The sequence below is a fragment of the Mytilus trossulus genome, chromosome 7, assembly GCF_036588685.1.
Source record: "Mytilus trossulus isolate FHL-02 chromosome 7, PNRI_Mtr1.1.1.hap1, whole genome shotgun sequence".
Classification (NCBI taxonomy): domain Eukaryota; kingdom Metazoa; phylum Mollusca; class Bivalvia; order Mytilida; family Mytilidae; genus Mytilus; species Mytilus trossulus.
Window position 1 is genome coordinate 54,648,739 of NC_086379.1, and position 27,970 is coordinate 54,676,708.

At 31.4% G+C, this 27,970-nt stretch overlaps 2 long non-coding RNA genes across 2 annotated transcripts; both read left to right on the forward strand.

The window, feature by feature from the left end:
* The first annotated feature begins 5,158 nt into the window (after positions 1 to 5,158).
* On the forward strand, positions 5,159 to 7,637 carry LOC134725321 (uncharacterized). The gene is made up of 3 exons (XR_010108546.1): positions 5,159 to 5,228; positions 5,534 to 5,595; positions 6,503 to 7,637. It is a non-coding gene; the product is annotated as an uncharacterized LOC134725321 (long non-coding RNA).
* A 913-nt stretch (positions 7,638 to 8,550) lies between these two features.
* On the forward strand, positions 8,551 to 14,120 carry LOC134725320 (uncharacterized). Its single transcript, XR_010108545.1, has 6 exons — positions 8,551 to 8,621; positions 9,453 to 9,517; positions 10,144 to 11,364; positions 12,077 to 12,146; positions 12,477 to 12,535; positions 13,644 to 14,120. It is a non-coding gene; the product is annotated as an uncharacterized LOC134725320 (long non-coding RNA).
* The last annotated feature ends 13,850 nt before the right edge of the window (positions 14,121 to 27,970 follow it).

The following is a 27,970-nucleotide window of genomic DNA, read 5'->3' on the forward strand; positions in this document are numbered from 1 at the left end:
CTATTTTTAATTTTAACTTTTTAGTCGCATTTAACAATTACTCATCATGACAAGATTTTGACATTTCTTTTCGAAATTCCCCTTATATTTCTTTTAAAAATTGCATACAATATTCACTTTAAACATATTATAATTGTTAATGTTTGTGTCATTTTGGTCTTTAGTGGATAGTGGATAGTTGTCTCATTGGCAATCATACCTCATCTTCTTTTTTATAACTAAGCAGGTTCAAATTAGATCATGTACCATACTTTAGGGGCAGTGGTAGATTCAGAGGGTGGGAGTTCTGGAGAGGTTGGATCCTCCTTTTGTCGAGCCTTTGACTTAAGTTGAAAAAGTGACACATAGCGATCCTACATTCCGTCATTGGCATTGTCCACAAATATTCACTCTGTGGTTAACGTTTTTAAAATTTTAATAGCTTTCTTAAACTATCCTGGATTTATACCAAACTTGGACAGAAGTTTGTAAATGATCATAAGATAGTATTCAGAAGTAAATATTGTAAAAATAAAATTCCATTTCTTTGTATTTTACTTGTAACTGGACTTAGTTTTTCTCCTGGGAAATATTACATTCACTCTGTGGTTAAAGTTTTAAAAACTTTGATAACTTTGTTAAACTCTCCTGGATTTGTACCAAGCTTGGACCAAAGCTTGTTTATGAAGATAAGATAGTACATGTACCCAGAAGTAAATTTTGTAAAAACAAAATTCCATTTTTCTGTATTTTTCACTTATAACTGACTTAGTTTTTCTTCAAGTTAACATAACATTCAGTCTGCTGTTAAAGTTTTTAAAATATTTATTAAATTCATAAACTATTCTGGATTTTTACCAAACTTTGACAGAACTAGGACATGCTTCTTTTAATCAAAAGATAATAAAAAAAATTAAGGGATTGCTAAAGTGAATCTGATAAGATAGCCATATTTTGGATCCTATGGCACCTTCATCAGGATTGAAACTATAGGGAACTGCAGAATCCTGTAATGATAATTTGCATTTCACAATGTCACCATCAGGATAAATTATAAATAGGAGAGTGAAGGTAGATGCGAAAATAAACTAGATCAAGAATGTTAAATAAAATATGTTTTTGTATATTTGGACGACATTTGACTTGCAATTATGTACCATTTACTAGGCTGGATATAGTACAGACTTGCATACCGTACCATTTCGACACTGGAAGCAGTACGTTTGTCTGAGCGAAGCCAATTGGAAGCATGTACCTCTTAGTGAAGCTAATTGGGAGCACATACCCTCTGTCTTGTTGCGAAGCTGATTTGAAGCAGTACATATATACCTCTGTCTGCTAAAGCTAATTAGAAGCAGTACCCCTGGCAGCGCGGTCCCAATTAGAGGCATGTAACTCTGAGGGAAGCCAATTGGAAGCATGTACCTCTGCAAAATTTGATTAAACACTATTCAACAAATTTTATTTAACATTCTTTTTTAACCATTAATACTTTTTGTCAAGCCTTCAACTTTAATTGAAAAAAACATGAGACTTAGCCATCCTACATTCTGTCAGCAGCGTCATCATTGGCGATCACAAAAATTCACTCTTTAGTTTAAGTTTTTTGAAATTTTTATAACTTTCTAAAACTATTCTGGATTTCTAAAACTTCCACCGAAGCTTGTATATGATCATAAGATAGTACCCAGAAGTAAATTTTGTAAATGAAACAAATTAATTTTTCCATATTCTACTTATAAATGCCAGGATACAATACATTCACTAAAGTTTTTAAAATTTTAATAACTTTCTTCAAATATTCTGGATTTGTAACAAACTTAGACAGAAGCTTGTTTATGATCAAAAGCTAGTATCTAGACAAAAAATAGTTAAAACTTATTTCCTGTTTTTCCGTATTTTGCTTATTAATGGACTTAGTTAACCTTATATTCTGAAGTTAAAGTTTTTAAAACAATTATTAGATTCATTAACTATTCTGGATTTTTGTCGAGCCTTTGACTTTAGTCGAAAAAGCGAGACATAGCGATCCTACATTCCGTCGGCGTCGTCGGCGGCGTCAACAAATATTCACTCTGTGGTTAAAGTTTTTGAAATTTTAATAACTTTCTTAAACTAAACTGGATTTCTACCAAACTTGGACAGAAGCTTGTTTATGTTCATAGCATAGTGTGCAGAAGTAAATTTTGTGAAAATAGAATTCCATTTTTTCCGTATTTTACTTATAAATGGACTTAGTTTTTCTGCCAGGAAACATTACATTCACTCTGTGGTTAAAGTTTTTGAAATTTTAATAACTTTCTTAAACTATACTGTATTTGGACCAAACTTATACAGAAGCTTGTTTATGATCATAAGATAGTATCAAGAAGGAAATTTTGGAAAAATAAAATTCCATTTTTTCCATATTTTACTTTAAAATGGACTTAGTTTTTCTGCCAGGAAACAACATTCACTCTGTGGTTAAAGTTTTTGAAATTTTAATAACTTTCTTAAAACTATCCTGGGTTTGTACCAAACTTAGACAATAGCTTATTTATGATCATAACATAGTATCCAGAAGTAAATTTTGTTAACAAATAAATCCATTTTTTTGTGCATTTTACTTTTAAATGGACTTAGATTTTCTGCAAGAAAACAACGCATTTACTCTTTGGTTAAAGTTTTTTAAATTTTAATAACTTTCTTATACTATTTTGGACCTGTTCCAAACTTGGACAGAAGCTTGTTTATGATCAAAAGCTAGTATCTATAAGAAAATTTTGTAAAAAATTTTGTACCTGTCTATCTGTATTTTACTTATAAATGGACTTAGTTTTTCTTCCAGTTTACGTTACAGACAGTCTGCAGTTAAAGTTTTCAAAACATACTGTATTTTTACCAAACTTGGACAGAAGCTTCTTAGAATCATAAGATAGTATCAAGAGGAATATTTTTATTGATTTTATTCCTCTTTTGTTGAGCCTGCAATTAACAGCATAAGTAGGCGAGACACTGGGTTCCGCGGAACCCTTAAGAATTTTTACCAAACTTGGACAGAAGCTTCTTACAATCAAATGATAGTCTGAGAGGAATATTTTTATTGATATTCCCCCCCCCCCCCCCCCCTCATTTTTGTTGAGCCTGGGATTAACAGCAAAAGTAAGCGAGACACTGGGATCTGCAGAACCTGTACAAATTTTTTGGTTGCAATTAAATGAGAACAGAACCTAGTTTGAACCCTGCCTTTTATCCTGGGTGGGAGCCCCATCTCTTTAAAAATGGCTGGAACCACCCCTGGGGGAGAATAATTGCTTTTTTATCATTTGAAGATGGAAAAAACTATTTACGTTATTACATGGGATTTGTTTCCAAATGGCAGAAAAGAGGTGTTTCCTGTCTTGTGTATTGACAGGAGCCAGTTCTGACTGTTATCCTCCATTTAAGGAACCAGTCATTCCCAAAGTTTACCTTGTGTCAGTCCATCTCTATTAATGTCAAGATATCAGTGATTTCTCTTCTCTTTTTGGAAGCATTCTTATGAAAAACAAATTTTGACATCACCGATTAATATGGTTCATGTATCAAACTTAATTTGGGAACAAAAATGTTACTTTTGAATTGTAAATTTTGAAACTGTTTCCTTCAACTATTCTAGTTTAATGATTTTATTACATGGAATTTGAATTTGGACAATTATTTTTTAATTTAAAGAAACAGGATTTTTTGAGTTTACAATATTTCATCCTAAATTTTATCCTAAATGTAAAGATTTCTTACAACATACCACTATTTTGTATTATATTTGTATTTTATATTATCAGCGTTTCTTTTACCATTGAAACTTCAAAGGAAGATTGCACTCACGTTGAAGTTGTGTTATTCCTAGTATGAAACTGGTTGAGAAATTTCCCCCCATTTTCCCGAAATTTGTGAAACTTTATTAAAATTTACAGACAGTACTCGTTTGTGTAATCAACTCCTGCAGTTATAATTTTTTCTATTCTTGAATTAGGAGATTTTTATTTAAACCTTTGTAAGAATGTAACAATTTTTGTTTAGAACTCACATGATGAGCATGCAAATTGATTAAGGTTAATCGTCATCACAAATGTTTGACCTTTTATATTTCCATATATTTAAATTTCAGTAAAGACCATTCTCCTTTGTTGATGGAAAATATGAACTTGCACAACTGAGCTACTTCAGGCTATGATCAATTTTTGTAGAATTATTTTCATACTTATGATGTGTGTGAAGAGAAACTTAAAACAAGGGAAATTTTATTAAACTATGCTCCAAAATATTAAAAAAATGTTTGTGATTTATAGGTGTTAGCCAATAAATATTCTGTTCTTTTTTTATAACCTCTTTTTTTAGGTATTTACATATCAGATGTCTGCTAACTAATATAAGAGCAATAATTTGAGCTATGTAAATAAAAAAAATGTAAACATAGTTCTAAATAAAAATGGAAAGAGAAATTGTGGGTATTTAAAAAAAAAACATTTGGTCAATTTTCAAAATTCAAGTTACATGTATAAAAGCACATCTGATATTTTTACTGTTTTATGTATGAGTTTAAACAATTATTTTTTATATTGAGAATTACTTCCATGCTGCCATGAATGTAAAAAGAAAATATTGTGAGATGCTTTGGAACATTCTTTGGACAATTGTATATTGGATTATATACAACGGAAAGGACATTGGAATATTAAAATGGATTCAGTGAACTGGTTATCACAAAGAATTATGTTGAAAAGCATGAAAAGTAGCCATGGCAGCCGCTCCAAGGAAGATGGTTACATAAATCTTCAACCAAGTCTGAGGCTTCACCAAGAAAATAAGAAGGCAAGTTTAATTAAGCCAAACATTTTCTATACAATCAGTAATTTGATAAAAATTGTATATTAAGGGCATATGATAGAGTTGATGTTGCTAATGTAAAATGTTAGTTTTGCCATTCAATGGGAGATAACTCATAATTTACCTTTATAAACAATGGAATATATTTAAATTATTATTTTTGTGGAGTTGAAAATTCAATCAATAAACTTGAGACTTACTGTTTTTGATTTTAATCTTTTATATTGATTTTACAGTTATTTATGTTATAGTAAGAAATTGGAATAATGTTTGGTAAATGTCAGGGAAATTGAAATATAAAGTATATAAATTGTAAATTTTCATATATTTCAGGTTTTTTTTGTGAGAATTTTTCATGGTGTGGGAATAAGACTTGGAGGTCTAATACAGCTAGTATATAGGTAGGTGCCAGTATACAGTTTCGAATAAAATAAATGTTTTATAAATATTCTTTTTAAATTTTATGTGGTTCAGGCTTGAAAGTTTCTAAGAGTTTGGTTTCTAGTTTACGCATTTTTTTCTTTATCAGTACAAACATAACGTAATTTTGAATATCGAACTCATTATTTAGTTTGTTGGATTGCTATCTAGTTAATATATGTTCTCAGCCTCTATTACACATATATAACCTATTTCTTTATAATTTCATATGGTAACAGTGATCTTTTGAAACCATTCTGGTAAGACTTAACACTTTATATTTCAGATTAGCATCAGCTTGTCTGTAAGGATTGAGGCTGAGAATGGCCATTGGAGCTGACTAATATGGTAAGAACCAATACATAAATTAATGAGTCATTTAGCCAAGAACATGTAAATACCCTAGAATGTTATGCAAAGAAGTATTATATTTTAATTATGCAGATCTTGAGACGTAGTAAACTTTAATTTTTCTTGAACTATAACTGTGATATAATCTAAAAGGAGGTATCAAGATAAATAAAGGAAATAAAAAAATTATTCAGTTACTTAGAAAATCTTACTACAAAAATGTATCTAAGTTTTCTAAAATTGTTCCCGTATATACATTGTATAATGAATGGGATGTGGACCATCATGTGGTATGATTGCCACTGAAACAACTATCTCCCAGAGACCAAATGATATGTAAGCAACAAATGGTCACTATGGCCTTCAACAATGAGCCAAACATATACCTTACAGTTAACTTTAAAAGTTAGAAACATGGCAAAATGTGAAACAATTCAAACAAGAAAACCAACAGCTTGATTTATAATGAAACCATGAAATAATAACAATTATCGCTATTTTGTGCATTTTTCCTTTGATCTTTTTTGTGATAATTTTCATATCATGCTTCTCGCTTGAGATGGAAAAATTATCGCTAGAAACTAAGGAGACCACGTGGCGTTGCTAACAAAATTGACATTGAAATTGACAAGGTCGTCATAGGTAAAATAGCGATAAACAGATTATCATTGGTCATCTCAACGATAATCTATAAATACGTCGAACAACAACCAACTACTTGTCATCCCTTGTTTGCTACTGAAGACTGGTTGTTTGTAAATTCAGTCTACAGAATCACTTCAAAGCAAAGTAAAAGCAATGTTCTATTGTTCTATGCATCATAAGTGCATTTATTAACTAGTTACTTATTCCTTTGCATTGAATATTGTTCTGAAAGATGTTAGAATGTATATTTCTTTTTCAGGTGACTTCAACTGTGGCTGCAGGAAATTATTGTGCAATACAACTGAAACCAAAAAGAATGTAATTCAGACTATTTTTGTGTATGTTTTAAAAAATGTTCATATTTTTTTACCAAAAAAAAAATTTAAAAATTGTAAAGATTCTCCATTTTCAACAAAGCTGGAAGTTGTTGGCTAAATTGATACTTCATAATTTTCCGATTTTACTTTTAGACCTACTCTTGATATCTTAATTATGGTCAATGTGTTATCAAACATTTCCAGAAGGTTAAAAATGGAGAATCTAAAAAAAAAAAGAAAAATAATGTTATTTTGTTAAAATGTACATTTTGGTTTTCTGATTTATTGGATGTATCTCTTTTTTTCTTCATTAGTTTGTTATTTTTTGCAGTGTTTTTAGCTATAAAAAAGATTATTTCACAAGAAGCATAGAAAAAAAACACATCTTGGTGAGAAAAGATTAATTCAGATTTTTAGTGTTAAATGCCACAATAAGCAAGATTTGTTATATATCTTGGTGTCCATTTTTTCAATTGGTTGAGAAAATCAGAGTAATGGAAGTGAACCACCTAGGTGAACAATGATGTACTTAATATTTTTGTTAATTATTTAAATAATTTATATCAAATTATTTATTATTTATTATAGCTATACCATCTTGTATTTTTGTTAGATATAGCAATGATGTGGAGTCTAAACAGGTGAAATTTTTGGCAAAGGGAGGTAATAAATTATTCCCCTATTTAACTCCTCATTCTTTTAAATTTATTATTTTACTTAAATATTCATATGTATAAGTTTTTTGTTTAATATCAAATGTATACTAGCTAACAATGACTATTATTCAGAGTTTTGTAAATAAAAAAAATGTAAACAGAGCTCCAGATAATAGATTTAAGGGTGGGAGAAATTATGGGACACTATGGGTAGAATTGATTTGGTGAAATTTTCAAGATACATGATTAATTGAGAGTGCATCTGATATTTTTTTTATTTATTTCTATAAACAATGGACCAAAAAAGAAAAGATTGCAATTAAGATAATGATGACAGCCACTCTGGCAGCCAGGAGAGCAGCTCTAAGGAAGATGGTCAATAAAATTTTCAACCAAGTCTGAGGCTTTACCATGAAATTGAGAAGGCAAGTTTATTGAAGTCAAACAATTTCTATACATTTTCTAGAAATATTTGTTAAATGTACATATTCATCCTTATTTTCTGCATGAAAAACATCTTTCAATAATTTATTTACCAGTTTAATATTTTGGGATACCATTGTCAAGGGGTACAATCAAAATCATGTGATGGATATACACACACCGGAAGTAACAGTCGAGCAGACCGCTTGAAAGATAAGTAGTCGTATTTACTTGTTTATATCAATGAAATTTAATAAATAAGGTAGTGCACGGAATGTCGGATACTATCTAGTTTTGAAATACACAATTATCATTGCTGGAAATCGTGCAGTTAATGCTAACACTTCGACACAAAAATTCGTTGAAAATTTGGAACTGTGTCGAAGTGTTTTCAATAACTGCACGCTTTCTAGCAAAAACAATTGTGTATTTTAAAACTACATACTATCCGACATTCGGTGTGCCAACTTATTAATCAAAATTAAATTGATATAAACAAGAAAATGCAACTACTAACCTTTCAAGCGGCGAGTTCGACTGTAACTTCCGGTGTGTGTATATCCATCACGTAATTTTGATTGTACCCCTTGATTGTACATTAACAAGAATTTCTATTACAATTGCAGGAGTAAATTCTAAGATAGGAATTAACTTTCAAGGGGAGACTAGCACAATTAACAGCAAGATTTGTTCATTCAATGGGAGACAACTCATTTTCATTATTCAAATTAGTTGAGTGCAGAATTCAAATCATAAACCTTGACTACTTTTGTTTGTTTTTCAATCTTTACAAAATATGTGGATTTTATACTATTGGTACTTGAAGTAAGAAATCAGAAAAATGTGTAAATCAATCTTTAGGTTGACATAGAAATTGGTTTGTAAAATTAATAAATGTGTTAATTTCTTTTTAGGTACTTTCTGTGGCATGTTTTCATGGTGTGGGAATAAGACTTGGTGGTCAAATACAGCTAATATGTAGGTAGGTACCAGTATTGTTAATCCTGTTTAAAAAAAAATAATCTATAAATAAGATTATTTTAAAATGAATACTGACTTTTTTAGGGTTAAAAGTTTATAAGAGTTTGGTCAACAGTATATACTCTTTATTTTATCAGTATCATATGACAGTGGTCTCTTGGCAAAGTATGGCCTTATAATAGATTTTAAATTTCAACTTTTATCATAGAATATCAAAGGGGCCCCAATTTGGATCTTAAATGGATATATTTCAAGAAACTTGATGTGACTTAAAATAAATCGCTTCTTTATAATACATTGTAGTCTCCATAATTAGCTATATTAGGAGATATTATCAAAATGCTATAATTTTGTGAATTTTCTTACCTAAAAGCTTAAAGAATACCTTTGATCCAAAATGTTTCGTAACTTATAGGAACCAAGGGTAATACATGTATTTAAATAAAAAGACGTAAACTATTACTGGATATGCTAAAAACTGTTCTGAATTGTGAAAAATTGGACCTTAATTGGCGCTTTTGCGAATACACCAGAATTGCATAATCAAGATGTCATAACTTAATAGTTTATAGTGTCAGGTGCCAAAATGAAGTGTTTATTTTGTATCAATAATGATACCAGAACAATATATATGTTAAATTTGTAGTATTTGGGCTTGATTAAAAAAAAAAAAAATCTTTTAAGCCTACTCCTTTTAGGATTGAATTGTGTTGTTGGATTGATGTCTAACCAATGTTCTCAAAACCTATCGCATATATAACCCATTTTATATATCATAGATACAGTATTTCAGAAGTTATCCTTTAAAACAATTTTGTATTTTATATTTCAGGTTAGCACCACAGCTTGTCTGCAAGGATTGAAGCTGGGAAACGGCCATTGGAGCTGAATTTTATGGTAAGAAACTAAAATATTGATTAATGAACTTTTAAATTCACCATGTATTTTTTTATGAACACATGTATTTTGAAATATTTTCCAAATTAATAGTTTTAATTATACTGGTAATCTGGATTGGGTATTTAAGAATAAAGAGATGTTATAAGATTGCCAACTACTCAACTATCAATAAGAGAAGCAAATTACAATCACTGTAGGACCTTCAGCAATGAGCAAAACCTATATGAATGTAGATAATGCAACTGGTTGAATATCACAATAGGAACTTGTATTTATAAATCTAATCTCTAATGCAAAACTTTGAGGCCAGATTTTTCTGAAATCTTGGGATTATTTATCTTGCATATTTGTCCATTTGTTGAAAAATCACAAGAATAGCATGCAATAATTTCTGGTTTTACAGTACCAGTTTTAAAGGCCGTGCCTGAACATAACAAAATGTGAAACAGTTTCAAACTAGAAAACCAATGCATTAATTCATACAACTAATAAAGGAAAATAAACATGATGCACATCAACCATTGATTTTTAATCATCCTTTTTTGCTAATAATTGTATAAATCGGTATATCCGTTTGATCTTGTTTTGACAAATATGTTTAAGAATGTTTATTTCTATTTCAGGAAGCTGTGGCTGCAGCAATGATTATGTGATAAAACTGAAGAATGTTATTCAAATTTTTTTTGTATATATTTCAAAAAATGTAATTTTTTATAAAAAAAAAAAAAAAAAAAAAAAAAAAGGTGTAAAGATTCTCCATTTTCAATTAGATTGGAAGCTTGTATTTACAATTGTTAGATCTTCTTCGTTATTCCCCCACCCCCTGTATCTCTTTCATTTTTACTTTGAAAATGAAATGGAACAGACAAATTTTACTTGTCAACTTAATAATGGTCTGTCTAGTCAAAAGGCCTCCAGTTGGTTTAGAATGGAGAATCTAAAAAAAAATATGTAAAGTGTTTTTTTTTAGTTTCCTGAATTTTTATATACATTTTGTTATTGCTCCCTTTCAATTTTTATAAATTCCAGATTTTAAGTTTTGGATTTATGGGGCTTTATTCATAAAAAAGAGGGATTTTTCACACCTGGACAATAACTCAAAAAGGCTTTCACCAATGTCCATGAAACTTTGGTGAATTGTTAATATCTATTGACATAAGCTCCCTTTCCCTTTTTATTAATTTTAGATTTTACGTTTTCTTAAGTAATGAATTTTTATACTTAAAAAAGGGGGATTTTATGCAGTTTTGGTGAAACTTAAAAGAGCAACGGCCGTATCATGTGCTAAAGCGCATCCCTTTATTGAAATGTGTTGTAGTTTTTACATATTATTATTTCTTTATTTTAATTATACAAATTTTGTATTGTTAAATATTTAAAGGGTGTGGAGTCTCAACAGTGTGAAATTTTCAGGACAAAAGGGAGGTAATTCCTTTGTTATACTCATTATACTTGAAATTTCCTGTGTGTTTATATGGAATATAACTTTTTTAATTAAAATATTCACTTTTGTACACATTTTCTTTAAATATCAGATGTATACTTGCTAAAATTACTTTTATTTAGAGTTCTGTAAATAAAAAAAAAATGGAAGCAGAGCTCTAGCTATAGATAATAGATTTGGAGGGTGGGAGAAATTGTGGGTAACTACAATTGATTAGGTGAAATTTCAAAAGACTTAAAAAGTGCATCTGATATTTATTTTTACATAATGTTATTTCTGAAAGCAAATGGACAATAAGATGAGGACATAAACCACCTTCCAGGTTAGGATAGCAGCTCTTAAGGAAGATGGTCAATTAAATCTTCAACCCAGTCTGAGGTCTTACCATGAAAAATATGTGGTGAGTTGAAATATTCCACAAAACTAATGATCATATTATTATAGGCATTTTAAATTATTTGTTTATAATGGGTTTGATTTTGAGGACATCTTCATCAATGCTGAACAATTTTATAACACATTAAAAAGATGTGGTATGATTGCCATTGAGACAACTATCCACAATAGACCAAAATGACAGATATTAACAAATATAGGTCACTGTACAGCCTTCAACAATGAGCAAAGCCCATACTGCATAGTCAACTATAAAAGGTTCTGATAAGACAATGTAAAACAAGAAAACTAACGGCCTTATTTATGTAAAAAAAATGAACGAAAAACAAATATGTAACACATAAACAAACGACAACCACTGAATTACAGGCTCCTGACTTGGGACAAGCATGTACATAAATAATGTGGCGGGGTTAAACATGTTAGCAGGATCCCAACCCTCCCCCTAACCTGGGACAGTGGTATAACAGTACAACATAAGAACGAACTATAAAAATCAGTTGAAAAAGGCTCAACTCATCAGATGCACAAAAATGCAAATGGATGTGAACAACAACTTGTATTCAATTGAATTGTTTTGTACCTTAGGTATCAAGTTAACATACAGAAAATGATAGTATAAGACAAATTCATAAGAAATGTGACAAGGCATAGTTTTGTTACACTTTTAAAAAAAATATTATGTACAATTTAATCTTAAAAACATTTTTTTCCAGGTTGTTGAAATTACAATGTTTTCATGGTGTGGGGAGTAAGACTTGAATATCTGATTTTGTTAACATGATGGTAGGTATACAAGCTTTTAGTTTTTTTCATAATTTAATAGTAATTGATATCAATTGTTTTTTTAAAGGTTTGAAATACTATACTATATGATAAAGTACAAGTTTATTTTTGTATTGCAAACTTAATAGAATTGAAAATAGCAATCGAGAATGAGTTGGAGAGATAAAAAAAACATACAAAGAGCAGAAAACATAACCATTAGTTTGATTTTGAATACCAATTATTTTCTCTCAGAATTTTGTATGTTATTCGAGAACTTTTAATCAATTATTATGATATATATATATTTTTTAAAGTTGCAAATAACTGACCTTGAACTTTGTTTTACAGGTTAGCATCACAAGTTTCCTTTGGGTAACTTGCTTGAGGAGTAAAGAGAGCTGTTTAAGGTGAGAATTTATTAATCAACAAACAATTTAAATTTTAATTATACATGTATCTATGCCCCTAGATATCTATGTATCCATTTTTACTAATTTTTTGTCCCTTTCCTGAACAAGAAATATGAAGGGGATATAACCTTATATCAAGTAAAAAAATAGCTTTTATAAAAAGATGCATAATAACTGCCTTACATTCAGTGGTTCATACATTCGTTTCAACTTTCAAAAGAATTTTATTCCTACATTTTTAACATAAATTTTGTGTGGAGTAAGTGTCAACTAAACAACAAATAACATACCGTATTCAATTATTTTAACTTTTTGTTTAGTGAATTTATCAGCAGCTTCTGCATTCATCATGTTGAATATTTCAAATAATTACTCATGGAAAATTGATGTTAAGGTGGTACCCAACACTTTCACTAAAATTAATTTGGCTCGTTTATATTTTCATAAAATTTTGACAAAGTATTACTTTTGACCCTTTGACAAAAATATAAAAATTTCAAAAACGTTGAACGAACTATTTTATCAGATAAATTACACTGATTATATAGCAGTTTTACAAACACTACTTTTGATCATTAAAAAGCTTAATCCTCCCTAAATAACACAACGTAATTAAAACGTTTAGCTGATTTTACAGAGTTATCTCCCTGTAGTGTAAGGTACCACCTTAAGTCTCAGAAAAGTTTGGAAAGTTTATTTTTGTTCTTCAGGAGCCTGTTTCTGGGGTTGTATGTTGATGTGTTACATAGATGTTTTTTGTTCATTTTTTGTACATAAATGAGGCCATTAGTTATCTTGATTGAATTGTTTTACAGATGTCATTTTGGGAATCTTTTATAGTTGACTTGATAATGGTTTATGGGCATTGCTCATTGTCGACGGTCATACAGTCTATAGTTGTTTTAAATTTCTGTATCATTTGGTCTCTTGTGGAGAGTTGTCTCATTGGCAATCATACCACATCTTCTATTTTTTATATTTCACATTCAGTGATATCAGGTTCTTTTTTTATTTGAAAAATTCCACATTAAATGTTATTATATTCCAGAATAATAATTAATTCGAAATCAAACAATAATTAAAACTTGACTTTATTTCTTTTCAGTTGAAAGTGTCCCCTTGGCTGCCTTGTGTGGTACAATCTTCAGACAATATCCTGCTAACCGTGGCTGAACTGTTACTATCTTTTTTTAGTAGAATCCTTAGACAGTAATCTTGTGGCAGAATGAGTTGTAAACAAATTGTTTTTATTCCTGTATGAGTTTCAAATTGGATATTTTTTTATTTATATTATTTGTATTCCATTTGCATTCAATTATTGTTTTTTAATTGATGAATCATTAAAACTTAAATTTTGCGGGGTCCTAAAGGACTTTCTTAGAGGGGCCAGCGCAATTGATTAAACAAAATTTTTCCCGCAACAGGGAGAGGAGACATCCCCATAAATATGCCTTTGAAATGGGGTGTTAAAGAAGATTTGTATTGTTTGTTTGTTTGTCCATCATCAGCTCTCATCCACAGCTTGGTAGATTTTCATTGAAACTTTCAGCTGATTTTCTGTACTAAAGGCAGTATGTTTTTTAATTTATTATAATGAAATTTTGGGTTTTCCCAACCTTTTTGAAGTGAAAACAATAGAACACAGTGTTGGCAGATACTGAAGATTATTTGAAAGTTTAGAGAAAGTCCCATTTAATCTTGATAATTGTGGGTTAAAGTTGTAGATGGATAAACAAACATATCATACACTTACTCACTTTACCTATTTGCGAATCCAGAACTTAACATAAAGGGGCCCAACACCAGTCATTTCCTGTACAATCAACCAAATTTTTCCTCCGAAAGGGGTTTGGGGGGGGGGGGGGGATATTTAATAAAGATTAATATGCTTAGAAATTTGGTGTGAGTAAATAAACTTTACTTTTTATTTTAAAACAGCATGTGATTAAAAATATGAAATGAATTGTTAAACATATCCTTGGTGATCTAATAATTTTTTGCATAGATCAAGATATTTAGTCAGTGGTGGATCCAGAAATTTTCCAGGAATATGGGGGGCACTGACTGCTTCAGCGGGGCCCTGCTCCAGTCATGTTTTAGTAATTCCCTAAATATTAAACCAAATTTTTCCCACTGAAGGGGGCCCTCTGAAAAATCCTCTTAATCCACGTCTCTGCTATTTTGTTTTTTTATAACCCAGTAAATAAGTTGAGTTTTTTCTCAAAAAATAATTTGATTCATGTATTTTTTATTGTAGCATAAACAGCTTTAATTTCCTTTGTTTAAGAATTGTAATGTTTTTTTAATGTCATTTTTAAAAGTTGGCACTAATTGAGGATTCTGTTGTTTATGGAATTCTTTTATAAGTTTGGTTAGCAATAAAAAGGTTTTTTTTATTAAACAAAGAATAATTACTCTGTTTACAGAATTTAATACATGTATCAAAAATTAGACATGATTTAATTTAATTCATAATGCTTATTTAATTGGAAATTACATTAGGATTATCTCCCCCTAATTAGTATTCAAAACAATATTATAAAAACAACCCGGAAAATAAATAGAATCCTCAGTAATGTCAACATTTATTTTTTATAAATGTAATATTATGCTAATGATACAAAACCCATGATGCAGATCCTTTTCCTCCTTTTTATTGTAGAGATAATTTACAGACGTGTCCAAAATCATATCCCTAGAATCAATTTGTTTTTTGATATTCATACACACCTAACAAAAGCAGATTGTGTTTGGTTTCATTTGGATATTTTGTATCATTGTGATATATCATAATAATTATAATTGGTAAATAAAATATATTTGAAAAACCAGCCTCATTTCATTTGAATTTGGATAAGTAAAGGGGGAAGAAATTTCTGTGGTCCACGGTATGACACACATGCAGATGATTTATATTTCCATTAGGTGTCGATCATCATCATTCAAATTTTTTAAGAATTTTTTGTGTAATTTCTTTGCTGGTTTGAATAAGACCCAAAATAAACATTGCTTTAAGCACTACCTTACAGAATTGATCATTGTGTTTGCTGATTACCATCATATAGCTACCAATGCTGTTAATAGGTGACTATAATGCTAAAAGGATTTATGTAAAATCATAATTATGCAAACTGTAGAAGAGGCTCGATAGCTCCATATCTGTATGCAGATGCCTCATGGTGTTTCATTATACATTTTACCCTATATTTTAGGTTCAATAACCAGGGTGTTTTTATGCCCCATCTATGATAGTAGAGGGGCATTATGTTTTCTGGTCTGTTCGTCCGTTTGTCGTACCGTTCGTCCGTCTGTCCCGCTTCAGGTTAAAGTTTTTGGTCAAGGTAGGTTTTTTTTAAGCTGAAGTGCAATCAACATGAAATTTAGTATGTATGTTCCTTATGATATGATCTTTCTAATTTTACAGCCAAATTAGACTTTTGACCCCAATTTCACGGTCCAATTAAAATAGAAAAGGAAAGTGCAAGTTTCAGGTTCAAGTTTTTAGTCGAGGTAGTTTTTGATGAAGTTGAAGTCCAATCAACTTGAAACTTAGTACACACATTCCCTATGGTATGATCTTTCTAATTTTAATGCCAAAGAAGACTTTTTACCCAATTTCATGTTCCATTGAACATGTAAAATGATAATGCGAGTGGGGGCATCCATGTTGGGTACTTTGAACACATTCTTGTTATGACATGAATTTGACATTTTTTAGGCAGCAACCATTTGATTTTCGGGGGGGGGGGCTGGGTCTATGGGTTTTTTTTTGAAAAAAAAGTTTGTTTCCAGGTTTTGGTGAAAAAATAATTTGTTTTGGACCATGAGAATAAAAAAATTTTGGTTTCACCCTCAGCTGCCACTATTTTATGCTAAAATTGAAAGAAAAAAAATGTTTTTGGTTTGTCGCTAAAAAAATATATTGTTCTTCACCAAAGGCGAAAAAAAAAGTTTGCACAGGAAAAAAAACCCATAGCACACCCCCCCCCCCCCCCCCCCCCCAGAAAATCAAATGGTTGCAACCTAATGTGTAATATGGCTGACTATATATTTGGTATATTATAAAATTATAAAAAAGGTATACATGTCCTTCATACAAAGATTACATCAGTGGTCTTGTGTTATTGCGTTGGTCTCAAGTTGGTAAAACCAATGATTTAAAAAATGGCATTTGCTGCTGCTCTATTTGTGGATTGCACAAAGTAGGCTTAATATTCACGAACCTGTCCTGAATATGCATTTAATTGCCACAGGACTTTAAACAGCAATTCATTATTACCATCCTGAGGGAATGCCTAGCCTAAACAAGTCATGGTTCAGTGATTAATGTTCAGTTTTGTGATTATGTATTTGTTTCTCTGAAACAAGGTAATTCTTCATGTTTATTTATGTTTTAATGGATGGAATGATTGTATGGTGCACATGTCTGTCTAACAAGGTTCTTCTGACCTTGACCTTATTTTCATGGATATTTGTTCATATTTAAATTTTGTGATAAGGATTATTTCTTGGATACTATAAGTAAAAGTTATAAGAGATATTAAAAAAAGGGTCAACTATATTTGGTATACAGAATGATTATATAAAGGTAAACATGTTTGTCTGATGAGGTACATCTGACCATGAACTTATTTTCATGTTTTTATAGCGCCTGCAACTTTAGTGGCAAAAGCAAGACTATCTAAGCCATCCTACATTTCTTTTGTAGTCTTCTACAAATATTCACTCAGTTTTTGAAATTTTAATAACTCTGTACTAAACATGAACAGAAGTTTGTTTACAATCAAGCTAATATTCAGATGGAAATTTTGTAAAAAATATTTCCTGTTTTTTTGTATATTACTTACAAGTGGTCTTAATTTTGCTAGCCTTCAACATTTTTCGAAATAGTGAAACATAGCAATCCTACATTCCGTCGTCGCCCCCACAAATATTCACTCTGTGGTTAAAGTTTTTGAAATTTTAATAACTTTCTTAAACTATCCTGGATTTGTACCAAACTTTGACAGAAGCTTATAGCTTTTACAAAAATCTTCTCCCCTGAAACTACTGGGCTAAATTAAACTAAACTTGGCCACAATCATCATTGACAATGGCGTAGCCAGGGTTGAAATGATGTGGATGTTTCGCCGAGCGGAGCGAGGCTAAAAAATTTTGGACCTTTTTATGCAGAAAATTATTTTTTATTTAAGCACATGTACTCCCCCAGAATCCGACACTAGTTACATTTTTGTTTAAATTCAAAATACCCACCTTTTCATATATTTATATTTTCAACTGAATTTTATTGTTTCCTCGAAAGTACCTTCATTTAATTCATGAATATTGCATTTAAAAGTTTCCCACCTAATTTTATATTTGACATATCAAAAACGGACCCCATTACAGCGGCACTTTTGTATAATTAAGGAACTTCGGAATATAGGAACTGAAGTGACTCTTCTTTCCAGGAATTTGCGTCTACAACCGTAGGTTTTTGATTTTTGATTACTAGTATTTAGCTAAACGCGTTGCGGGAGACATAAAAATACCGGGCCTCCGAACAACCGGTCGTGTTAGCACTCTCATGTGTACAATTTTTGTCCGATTAAGTGAAACTCATATCATCAGCAATGTCTTTGACACTTTCAAAAATAAGTAATATTCAAATATTTTTAACCAGTTATGACCCTTTGAAATATAAATGGTAATGGAAATCCCATTTCATTTGCTGTAAGCTTTAATTTCTCTGAAGATATTGAAAAGAGAAAAGAAAAAGAAAACAAGTGCTTTTTTAGTTATTCCCTTGTTCCTTGCCCTTTGATAGATAAAACATGACATGAACATTTGTGATGTGCATGGCGGGGAACATTGGACCTTTTCTTTAATTGAAAATAAAACCAGTATTTGAACCTAGATAGAAACGGGAATTCATAAGCCTAGGAATATTTCACGGTATATTACAAATTGATTTTTTTTATCACGTCGTTTACCATGTCACAAAAACGATATCAGGAGTCAGGATATGGTGTTTTAGTTGTTAGTTGCTATAGTCAGATGAGAAGACATCACTTCACTAGGTTCAATTTCAGAGGAAACATGTCCAAGGGTCTGCGTTTCATCATCCTCTCCGCTTACCTTAATTAGCCGATCACGTAGATTTTTTTGACGAACAAAAAGTAACTTGAAACACTATTCTGCGATTGGACTATCTTGTTTACATATTCTAATTTATCCTGAATGAAAGACCATGCAGGCATACTGCTTCGAAAATGACTGGATATTAACCTCAGCCTTGATACATTTGGATACTTCTGAGTTGAAGTCTGCTATTTTATTTTTTTGGTCAAAATGATGTGGATGCTTGAGCAGTCCCGATTCACATAGTCGAACGCCTTCTTCAGGTCAATAAAGCAGGCAAAAGTTGACAGACGTGACAATTTACGGTCATTGATGATAGAGTACAGACTATATATTTGATCTAGGCAGCTTCGCTTTCTACGAAATCCACATTGTTCATCAACCAATACACCCGAATCTTCAATCCAATCTCCAAATCTAGAATTAAGAATGTCACAGTAAACTTTACATGGCACCGACAAAAGTGTTATCCCACGATATGACAAAGGAAGCAGAACGTCTGTACTATTTGGTTTCACTATTGGATTTATAATTCCTTGTTTCCACTCAAGTGGCGAAACACCGTTTTCAAAACAAAAATTTATAATATTTTGTAACATATCGATACAGGTTTTGTTTTTTAGAACTTCTGCTGGGATATTGTCTATGCCAGCTGCCTTTCTTAATTTTAATCTGCTCACCGCTTTCTCAACTTCGCAACGAGTGATAGGTTCGTTTAAACAAGATGTATCAACGTGTTCCGGGTCTGATGAAATTTCCCCCTTCTTTATTCTGTCTAGGTGACATTCATCATATAGCATGCTGTCAGTTTGATCGTTGAACAATGTTTGATAGTCCGTTTTCCACTTTTGTAATACACGTTCTTTGTCCGTAGTAACTTCGCCATTATCATCAATAACCTCCCACGGTATCTGATCCCGCCTGTCATTTGAAATTATACATATTAAAACAATGAAACGTGTAGAGATTGCTAATCAGACAACTATACACCAGAATTCAAATAAGGTGGATGTAAGCAATTATATAGTCCTTTACCTTTTACAGCTTGTTGTTCGGTGTGAGCCACGGATCCGTATTAAAGACCGTATTTTGACCTATAGTGGGTTTCTTTTATAAACTGAGACTTGGATGACTGGGTTTAATATGTTTGTGAGCGCTTAATCTTCCTATAATCTGAGACAGTGGTGTAACAGCACAACATAAAAACATAATGCCAATTTATTTTGTATATTTTTCACTCCAGGTGTAAAACAATAAATTGTTGACAAACTTCTTACAGAGCTAGTCCAAATTATAATACTCTAACAGTTGGCATTTATACTTCTTTATTTCGTCTACTGTTGAAGACTGAGTGTTGCCCTATATATATATTTCGTTTAGTTTTCTTTGTCGTTGGGTTCTGATTTAAGTATACTCGCATGCCATTTATCAATATGCATTTACATGTATAAGTGTAAGTGCAGCAATTTGTTATTCTATTATTCATTGATATTGGACATCGGTAAGAGAAGACTACTATAGATACTATAAAGGTAATCGGACGTCGTTTTGGCAATACATGACGGAACATTGTCATTGGGCGTGGATTTGAGTATCAAACAATTGGACGTCGAATTAAGAATTTAATCACAGCTCTGTATATCTACAATCACTCTGTATACTGTATCTATCACCACGCTATACCCCGTGACACCCCTAATTATTTTTCTATAGAGGCTATGAAAACAATCCCCCTTTTTCAATTTTTTTTTTAACATAGTGTCACTCGATACCTTGCGCAAAAGATGCACCTGTTTCTCCTCTACAAGACCTATATAGTTATACCCGGTGACTCCCCTCATTATTTTTTCTTAGAAGCCATCAAATAGGCCAATCCCACTTTTTTCCGTTTTTTTCTTCAAATTTTTAGCCTTATAGTTTCAGGTTTTTTAACATAGCGCCACTCGATTTCTTGCGCAAAAGGTGTTGTTCAATAGTCTAATATGAAGTTGGGCTTCTATTGGAAGTATTCCGTTTATAGGATGATGATTGTTACATCTGCTACATAAGTTGTTGATGAAAGTATAAGCCTAGAGGTAGTTTTTTTCTAGAATTTTTCGATTAATTCTAGCATACTTCCATGATTCTAGTGAATTTGTTTTTGGTAGTGTTAGCTCTTATCCATAGATAAGTACTAGAGATACGTAACACGAATGATTGAATAACACATGAAATGACCCAATGACACATGCAATTTTAATCTTAGTTTAAACAGTATTTATTAATGATTTTTTTACAAGATTAAGTATAACAATGTTATATGAAGTTTTAATCTTTATTAGCATATATTGGTGACTTTTAAACACTGATTTATAAATAGTATTACATTAAAAGTGTATTAAAAATGATTTATTAAAGCAGGAAAGTTCATAAAATGTTATTATAATTTTGTGGATACATCCACAGGCACTTGTCTCAGAATTTTTTTTTTACCTATATACCTTAATTATATTGTCTCAGAAAAAAAATTACCTATATACCTTAATTATATTAAGGTATATAGGTAATTTTTTTTTTCTGAGACAAGTGCCTGTGGATACATCTGTTTCTTATTGCATATATACGATTGTCCAATGTGTTCAATCTGGACTACCAAAGTTGGGGTCTCATTTGTATAAAAAATTAAAACTCACTGACACTCCATGAATTTACATGTATTTTATTTAACAGTCAGACAAATATTTTAAGTAATAATTTTCCAGAAAGTCTCAAAACCGTCCTGGACCTCCTGATTGCACTCAGTGCGAAATGTGTTCTTAGAACAAAAATAAAGATACAAGTTGCAAAAAATTTAGATCTAATTCTATGCAAAATGTGGCGATCAAACGATATCTTCTCATTTGTCCAACTTTTAAAATAAGGTATTCTCATTTAGCCAACTTTTTATTTTTGTTAATTATTGGGTTGTTTGTTTAGTGATAGTAAGGTGTCTTTCTAAAATTTGACAGTAAATTTGTTCCTGTATGTTTTTATACTATTTAAAAAAATATATAAAATAGGCGATAGTAAGTTTTATAGTATATTTTATTTTAGATAATAAATAAATATTTCATCTTTTATACAGAAGAAACCCACAAATCAGGGGTTCGACGACTTACAGAAAAGCAGTATTTTTACTTCCCAATTTTGATAGCCTTTGGTAGTATCATATTGTTTCAATATCCATTAGTTGGTACCACCTATCGGAACAAGACAGTGACACGATTGCTTTAATTTAGCACTGTTGTACATTAAAGTCAATTTTCCATATTCAATCGTGTATTCCATATCAAATCCGACAATATTTAAAACGAACGAACTTTATACTTCAGTGTTTGTTTGTCTTGTATCATGTATAATTGTTCAAAGAAACCAGAATCTTATCTAAAATAGAGAGATATTTATAAGTATAGCTTCTTCATAATTTGATGCTAATTGTTGAAACCCAGGAGCTTTTGAGCTTCCTCATGGACCCTCTACCAGGACAACCATAATTACGTCTTTCATTCATAAAATCCTGGCCTAGGACTATTGAAATGTTTAGTAACGCCTTATACCGTATGTTTGGAATTTCTCGTTATTGGTCTTCTGCTTTTAAGATCAATCCAACCATTTTAACAAACCATAGACAATTAATGGAGGAAGTTCGGCAGAGAAAAATAATTGCCGTTTTTTTTTCATTCCCCGCCCCCTCTTTCAAATATCATGGAAACGCCCCTAAACCTACATAGACAATAGCTGCCGAACCATCTATTGTCCGCAAATAGTCCAAAAATAACATAAGGACCTATGAGCTACGGTTCCGCCCATAGACAACAGACTGACCCAACTTAAGGATAGACTACAGCAAGGACAGATCAACGTATATCACTACACTGATGCAGTATTCCACCTAGTTCAACGAGGATGAAAATTAAATGTCAGTTGCACATTTTAACATGCTATGCTAAATAATACTACAGAAAATTTAATCCGGGTATAATTTCACTCTTATTTTTCAACCCAAACTCTAATTTAAAATAAAAACCTTTGTTCTTGATTACCTTTGATCTCATCTATCAAACTTTTTTTACCTATACTACATATAGTTTTTAAAAAGTTGGATAAATAAAAATGAACCGATCAAACACCCAACAGCGTTTGTTTAATGGTTAACATTGCACTGGGCAGTCGCACGTGTCGTTAAATAACAAACCAATAAACAATATAATGAAGTTGTAAGGTAATAAATATTTCAGGTATTGGGCAGTTGCCATCATCATGATTAGATTATCTAATTGACAAAAAAACACTTAAAATTTTAAATTTCAATTTACTAAACACAAAATGTAAGTACTAAAATGTATATTTAAGCAATAAAATGTATGATACCATATTTCACTGTTTTAATAGAGAAAATTACGGAAAGATAATGGAGCGTGGTATCTTTTTTAATTAAGATTATAACTTTCTAATAGGAAACTCTTTAGGACGGGCGTATGACATTTGCGCCGATTTTGAAATTTTTCATTCTTTCAATTGCGCCGATTTCATTTTTTCATTTGCGCCGATTTTATATTTTTCCCTAATTGGATTTACAGGTAAGTTACAGGTAAGTTCATACTTTTACATTGGCTGAGCAGAGAGTATAAAGACAAATCAAGTGACATTGCAATTGGTAAATTGCTATCCCAATGTTTCGGGTTACCATTACTTTCCCTAAAATGAAATCGATGACTGCTTCACGTTTGACATAGTCTGACGCTCCGCTCCTGCTGATGACAAATGTCATACATTCTTAGACAACGTACAAGTACACATTCCATAACGGACAACCAATTCGTGATGGCGTCCATAAAATTAACAAAGGGATGAATTCAACTTCACCATTTGGAACTCTTGGTTTAATAGCTTCCTTGTGAGAAAATGCGATCTCTAGAAATGCCCCAACCAGTACGTATGCCAGACAAAGAAAAGGTGGCCTTCGTTATCGACAATTACGCCAAATATAGAAGAGACGAAGTCATAAGAAAGGAATATATTAGATGTGTTGCCTATACATACTCGGAAAGAACAGATTTATGATTTGAATGTACTCCGTTTTTATGGATTTGAATGCTGTACATATATTTTAATTCGTCATTTTAGTATAAACAAAGTGCTTTTATCCTAGGTTTTTACTTCTTGATTTTGAGCAGGAGACAACAGTTATATACATGTTATGATTGACAAAGTGTATCATAACATATGTACAACTGGCTAACGGAAAAGGTCTTTAATGATAAACGAAAATAACATTACTGAGATGGAGAGTTGTCTCATTGGCACTCATACCATATCTTCTTATATCATTTCACCTGTAATTTACCTGTAAAAAAATCGGCGCAAATGAAAAAAAAAATCGGCGCAAATGAAAGAAAAAATCGGCGCAAATGAAATGCAGATCGGCGCAAATGCAAAACGCCGTTTTTAGAAGTCCTAAACGGCGTTTTGCATTTGCGCCGATCTGCATTTCATTTGCGCCGATTTTTTAATTCGTCATTTTAGTATAAACAAAGTGCTTTTATCCTAGGTTTTTACTTCTTGATTTTGAGCAGGAGACAACAGTTATATACATGTTATGATTGACAAAGTGTATCATAACATATGTACAACTGGCTAACGGAAAAGGTCTTTAATGATAAACGAAAATAACATTACTGAGATGGAGAGTTGTCTCATTGGCACTCATACCATATCTTCTTATATCATTTCACCTGTAATTTACCTGTAAAAAAATCGGCGCAAATGAAAAAAAAAATCGGCGCAAATGAAAGAAAAAATCGGCGCAAATGAAATGCAGATCGGCGCAAATGCAAAACGCCGTTTAGGACTTCTAAATAGTGTATTTCAACTGTGCTAAACTTATTTTGAACATTAAAGTTATTTGTCCTGGTTAATAGACTAGTTCAGGGAAAGCTTGTTCGCGACCTAGAATTCTGAGTGGGTCAAGCGTTTAATTAAAATTCATGCGAGAATATGCGAGATTTGGATGAACTGGGGGCAAAGTCATATATGGTACACATCAATATTCGGTGTTTTTATTAAATAGTCGTTTATAAGGACGCCTGCTGCTTTCCCGTTTACCTGTGAAGTCGTTGAGTGTCATCTGTTTTTTGTTTGTTTATGTGTAATAAAGTAAAATAAATAATATTTTGAAAAATTTCGGAACATTTTGTTTAAAATAGTCGTAATGAATGATATTATGCGATGAATTCGCAATAAAAAATAAAAAATCATGGCTTCATAAATGTTATGTTTTCAATATTGTATAAATAATCTGAACGTTAAACCTTGGTACAGTATATATACGTTCCTTGTTCAAAATAAGTTCCTATAAAATCAAACAGCTACAGATCGTCATATGGAATTAAAATCTTAGCAAAAAAGCCGCACCCACTTATAAGATATATTCAATGTCTTTACTCTGACTGTTGCATTTTGAACAAACGAGTTAAAGTCCAGCGCAATGTAGAACACAATAGTTACAACATTCATATATCATTATCGTGATCTTGACCTGCATGGATATGCATTTAACTTGCAACTGGACGATTAAACAAAACGGTTATTGATGACTGCGCGAAAATCTTTAACCTCAGACAAAACATGAAATTAACTGTTCAGGAAAAACGAAGTCCATGCATCTAGTAGTAAAATGCGGAAAAATGAAAATAAATATTTGCAAAAATTTGCCCTGGATACTGTATTTTGGACATAAAGAAGCTTCTGTCCCAATTTCTTGAAATTCCATTATAGTTGACAACGATTTTGATGTAAAACAAAACTTTAACCACAGACTGAACCTAAATGCTGAATTAGTCGGCGTAAATGCCGACGACGGAACCTAGCATCAATAAGTATCGCTTTCGCGAAACTTGTCAAAAAGAAGGATGGATGTCAAAAGAACCAAGTAGGCAGCTGTTTCACTCATAAACCTTAAAGACCTCCTTGCATTCGACAAGACGGCAATAATTATTTTCTTTTTGTATGGGGGGGGGGGGGGGGGGTATTTTTTCTATAGTAGTTGTAGTATAACAAAAAAATCGCATTTAGTATCATTTTTCTACCTACTAATTTGACTCATGATTTTCTGACACAAAAATGAATTTACTATCTTAAGATACAACAAAAAATATAAAGATTTTTGTTCTGTTCAAGATCTTTATATATAAATCTCATTGAAATTAACTGGATATTCTGTATACATGTATGCTTCACAATATATCAAAATAAAATGCCGAACGACCCAGATCCCCCTCCTTTCAAAAATTGTCAATATCCGATGCATTTGAATTAAGCACAAAAGCATTATGTAAATACACGCATGCAATCAGGGCTAGCATTTTGAACATATATTTTAATGATACCTTATTGTAAGAACATAATTACGAATATTAAGGGTATATTAATTGTGTCTAACTGTCGCCTGGTGCGATTTATAGTTTAAGGTAAAACTTTATGATACCATATGGCCTAGGTGTTGATTGACTGTTATTTGTATGACCTAAGATCAGTTCCTCAGATATGGTAATGAAATAGCACCCGTAGCTTCTTGAATATACAGACGATCTGCTAAGTGAACATCACAGCATGAATCTGTCCATTTTGCGTGAAGGTAACAAAGTCAGGTGACATATATCAAACCGTTCATTTTGTAATTAAGATTAATTAACATAACGGTCAAAATAGTCTGTTTTAATATTTCAGTGGACTCTTCAGCTTTATAAGAATGTAACAACTTTTGTATTTATAAACAATATAATTTAAAGTACTACTTGGTTTTGAAAGATACTTAGATTTTCGTTGTAATGTATCTATATTAACAGAATTACTTAGCGGCACATTATTTGAATACTCAAAGAGAAAATAGAATTTCGTATATGTTGCAATAAAAATGTTTTGGAAGACGAATATCATTTTGTTTTATCATGTCCAACGTATAGATCTGTGCGTATAGAATGTTATATTATTCTACTGTTCTTGGCCAAATCGGCACAAGTTAGATAATTTATTATAAATCTCTGACAGTAAAACTATGCATTTATTCAGATGCAACCGCTTTGAAAATTAGATCACATATATTGTCATAATATTATTGTATAATCTGTAATTTCTGTTCTCTGCTGCCTTTTGTTTGTCATATGTTGTATACATTTTCGTTTGCCGTAGCATGTGAAAATAAAGTCTGCATTAATCTGACGTAATAACGATGCCGATCTGATAAATCAATAAACTGATAATGCCCCCAGTTTATCAAATCTCGTATCTAATTAGTCGATAACGCAAAATGACGATCGATCTTGCACATGCGCATTGTTTCCCTGAACTAGAGTATTGTGCGGATGTCAGATTTATGTAACACATTTCACTATCTTCATAAGGAAAAATAAAAACGGATATTACATTCAAATTCTCTTAAAAGAAACTTTTCAAGACAACTTCCCTCTGATCTTCATTAATATCGATATACTTGTAATACATGTACATCCTGAATATATCACTTGTTATTTTTTATAAAATTTAGAAAAAAATAAACGTTCTAAAACGTTTCCCGTAAGAGCCTTATCTTTCATTATTCTGTCTGTATAGATGCTCCATGGTCTCTATACCTTATCCCTTATGACCATGAAATTTTCTTCCAATGTGTCGTGACTTTCTATTGGCTCCTTTTTTTCAGTTAATCAAATTTCTCAGAATTTTCAGATAATCCCGGATTTTCTCAGATAATCCCGGTTTATCTCAGATAAACTAAGATTATCTCAGCTTAATTCAAATTCGAAAAAATCTAGTTTATCTATGGCACGCCTGTGATACGGTGCTTTTTGTCCGCAATTTGCTTTTTGTCCGCTTTTGCTTTTTGTCCGATTATTTTGCTTTTTGTCCGATTATTTTGCTTTTTGTCCGTTGCTTTTTGTCCGTTTTGCTTTTTGTCCGATAATTTTGCTTTTTGTCCGATAATTTTGCTTTTTGTCCGTTGCTTTTTGTCCGTTTTGCTTTTTGTCCGATAATTTTGCTTTTTGTCCGACACTTTTGCTTTTTGTCCGTTGCTTTTTGTCCGTTTTGCTTTTTAGCTCACCTGGACCATAGGACTAAGTGAGCTTTTCTCATTTTCTCATTATTCGTCGTCGTCATTAATTTTTTCAAAAATCTTCTTTTCTGAAACTACTGGCAAAATTAAAGCAAACATGACCAAAATCATCCTTGGGGTATTTAGTTTCAAAAAAGTATCCGATGACCCCGCCCAATAGTTAACATGGCCGCCATGTCTAAAAA